Below are 4209 nucleotides of genomic sequence, written 5' to 3'. Positions count from 1 at the left end.
CGATCTTCATTTCTTCTCACTTCTTTCTCCTCTGTGTATTTTCAAAGAGACAGTCTTCAAGCTCACTGATTCTTTCCTCTGCTTGGTCCATTCTGCTGTTAAGAGCCTCTAATGAGTTCTTCAGTTCAGCAAATGTATTTCTTAGTTCCAAGATTTCTGTTTGATTATTTCCATCTTTGTTACATTTCTCTGATAAATTTCAGAAGTGATTTTCTGTGTTCTTGGTGACCCCTGAGTCTCTGTAAAACTGCCATTTTGAATTCTTGGTCAGAGAGCTCACAGACTGTCTTCTCGTTAGGGTCACTAGATTTTTGCTTTGTCCTTTTTGAAGAGGTCACAGTTGCCTGTTTGCTGTTGCTTCTTGTGAGTGCACATCTGTCCTTGCATTGAAGGATTATTTATTCCAGTTTTCTCTGTCTGGCTTGTTTTGAGTTTTATTGGGTATTTTTGCTTAGCAAGTCTTTACCACTAGGTCACTGCCTCCTTTTCAGCTCCACGTGGCACGTTAAGCCCAGGCTCACCTCAACTCCAGTACATGATGGGAGCTTTGCATGTCCTGACCTGGGAAGGTCCCAAAGGCATTATCCCAGCAGTGTGAAAAGGCTGGTGAGGGGTTTGTGCCCAAGGGAGCTGGGAAACATACCTCCTCCAGTGGCTGTTGCTGAACAGCCACTCTGATTTGGCGTCTCCTGTGGCTGTTACAGAGCAGTCTCTCCAGGGCTGGGGATGGTAGTTCCCCCTCCCCCATTTGTCACTGCCTGTCCTCAGAGATTTCTCTCTTCAGGCAGTCATGCTGCTGCCTGTGGGTTAATGCAAGGACAGGTCTCCTGCCAGGGATTCTAGCATGGTGGGAAAGCTGGTTGACCACCTCAGTCTCACTCTTCCCAGTGTAAAAACCGGTGAGCTGGTGATACGGTTTGGCTCTGTGTCCCCAGCCAAATCTCATCTTGAATTATAATCCCCATAATCCCCAGGTGTCGAAGGAGGGCACCAGGTGGGAAATGATTGGATCATGGGGGTGGTTTCCCCATGCTGTCCTCGTGACAGTGAGTTCTCACGAGATCTGATGATTTTACAAGTGTTTGACAGTTCCTCCTTCACACACACACACTCTCTCCTGCCACCTTGTGAAGAAGGCACCTGCTTCCCCTTCCACCATGACTGTTAAGTTTCCTGAGGCCTCCCCAACCATGCAGAACCGTGAGTCAATTAAAGCTCTTTTCTTTATAAATTACCCAGTCTCAAGCAGTTCTTCATAGCAGTGTACTAATACTGTAAGGGAAAGATTCTCCACTCAATTGTTGCTAGGCAGAATCTAGGGAAGGGGCATCATGGATGCGGAAGTCTGGTTCTCCTACCATCTGCCTGGAATTTTTTCACTTCTCTGTGGCCCCAGAATCTGTCTCATTCCCTTATTTGAGTCCTGGGTTGTTGCTGGTGAAAATCTCACACTGTATATTTATTTTGGTTTTCTGTTGGGGGTGTGAAGCCAGCTTGATTCTATACCACCATTTTAAAGCTGAAAATCCTCCAGGGCTAAATCAGAGCAGACCTTTGGCGGAACACTTTCTGTGCATTTGTAAGGACTTTCTATAGTGTGAACTCTCTGATGCTGAATGAACTTGGCGATATGGCTACAGGTTTTCCAACCTTTACTGCATTAATGAGGCCTTTCTGTTGTGAACCTTCTGGCACCAAAGAAAGGTGAGTCCTTTGCTGAATGCTTTCCCACATCAGCTGCACTCATAAGGCTCAGCACCACAGTGGACTCTCCGGTATTCAATGCAGCTTGCAGCTGGAGTTGTGGCTAAGAAACTTCCCACACTCACTGCACTCATGAGACCTTTCTCCAGCACTGGGTTCCCCGTCCTCAGGTTCTCTGGTGCTGAACTGTGCATTTGCAGCTCATGGCCCCCTCACACGCCATACTTTCCAGGTGAAAGGTTCCCCCGTCTTCGGTGCTCCTGTGTGGCTCCCCTCACCGTGATGGCCTGCTGCTGAAGAGGCCAGTGCTGGGTCCCATCCTTGCCTCACACTAAGGGCTTCCACAATGTGGGGACTCCACAGCTTTCCACAAGGCCCTGCCCTCGGCCCTACTGCAGTGTTTCTCTCTGCTGTGCTGCTTCTGGGTTGGTTTAAACAGAAGCCAAAGCCTCTCCCACATGCCTCTCACGGGTATGCTTTCTGCCCAGGTGTGCTCTCTGGCACTCAATCAGGGGCGAAATGCTTTTCAACACTGGGCATTTTCTCTTCACCTCTCCCCAGGGAAATGATGATTATTCAGCTTTTGCTCGCACACACTCCCCATCAGTCCTCCTCCCGCCCTCCATTCTCCTAATAGGCTTCTATCATAATATAGTTACTGTTCAGTGCTTATATTTTAGGACTATATCAATACTATTCATAACTAAATTCTATAGTAGTATTACTGTGGTAACTTTTTCTTTCCTACCCGTTTTGCTTGGAGGTATATCCCTTGGTTTCCTAAGTACTTGTCAATAATTCAATCTCAGCTCCTATGTAAACCCTCAATATGTTCAGAGGCAACAGGTGTCCTAATAGTTAAGCCATCTTCTCTGGAGCCAGCACTAAACCCAACCTGGCTGCCTTCTATGCTGAGTGCACGGCTGCCATCCTGGAACCTCCTTTTGCTGTGCTCCTGGGGAGTCACCTTGCTCTTTGCATTGGATCTCCCATTGCCTTTATGCCATGCTTTCTCCTTTTGGAGTACATTCTCTAGTCCTTTTATTTAAAAGGGTGTGGAAAGGCCAGGCGTGGTGACTCCCACCTGCAATCCCAGCACTTTTGGAGGCTGAGGCGGGCAGATCGCTTGAGTCCAGGAGTTCAACACCAGCCTGAACAAGATGGCAAAACCCTGTCTTGACAAAAAAAGTGGCACATGCCTGTGGTCCCAGCTACTTCGGAGGCTCAGGCAGGAGAATCCCTTGAGCCTGGGAGGTCAGGGCTGCAGTGAGCAGTGTTCGTGCCACTGCACTCCAGCCTAGGTGACAGACCCTGTCTCAAAAAAATAATAAAAATAAATAACACGGTGTGTGGAATATACATTTTTAAAGAGCCTACAAGTCTTCTGGCATGACTTTTAATCTATCTGGAAATAATCTTCCTTCAGAATTGGAGAAGGCCATTCCCTGTTTCCTATGTGGCATCTGAGGACTACAAAGTTATTGATTCCTAATACTCTGCATGTGTACGGTTCATTCCCTCCAGCCATTCCCCAGTGTTCTGAAATCTCACACTCATGTGCCTGGATGTGCACACTGATAAGGAATGGAAGAAGGCAGGGTGCTTTCTCCTTCCATTGTGTTGGCACTAGGTGTGCTAAGCCCTTGTAATCTGGAAACTGACAGCCTTCATTCTCAGAATTCTTTTATTTGCTGGGATGCATTGAAAGACGTGTGAGGGTATGTCCTGGGCCACGTTATGGATGGGTAACTTTGGGTCTTTCCTTTTAGGCTGGTGAGATTCCTCAAAGAAGTCTCGTTCTGCTTTATTTCTTGCTAGAGGATACGACTGAGCTATGGATTTTAGATACTGAAGGCTGAAAGCAGTACACCTCCTCTGGTCTTTCACGGGTTTGAAGTAGGCACAGTTGCCCAACTGTGTGGAATGGGGAGTCTAACGGCTTCTTAAACAGGCCTCGGCTCCTAGTTTCACCTCATCTCACAACTACGTCCAGAGGTACCTAGAAGTGCCAATTCCAGATCCTCTGGGAGCTCTGCAAGACAACTCGGACGCTCAGATGTTCCCATTTCTTTCTTATGATGTAGATTTCTCAGGTGTTTCTAAGTCAACTACCATTCACCTATTTTCTGGAGAGCTTCCCAATTTTGTTGCTACTTTTAATCATCCTAGTGGATTTATGCTTTTTTAAAAAAAATTCCCTGTCATATCAATGGGATTTCAGGAAGAAGCAATGGTAAACAGCCACATCTAACTGTACAGGAGGCTGGGAAATGAAGCCTTTATTCTGGGAATCCAAGTGTCCAGCTAAAAACTGTGAGTTGTATTATCACAGATGGAGAGAGTGGATGGTGAATGGAAACTAGCAATCTCTGCCACATAAATCCAGCTAGTTTCGAGGCAAAGAGAGACTGAGACTGCTCATGATAAAAAGCCTTCTTTGCAGGAGAGTAGGAGAGGTGGCAGAGGTTCCGGGACAAGAAATGAAGACGCAGAACACACAAGGAG

This window comes from Symphalangus syndactylus, chromosome 8 (assembly GCF_028878055.3).
Source record: "Symphalangus syndactylus isolate Jambi chromosome 8, NHGRI_mSymSyn1-v2.1_pri, whole genome shotgun sequence".
NCBI lineage: Eukaryota > Metazoa > Chordata > Mammalia > Primates > Hylobatidae > Symphalangus > Symphalangus syndactylus.
This window is presented reverse-complemented; position numbering follows the sequence as displayed.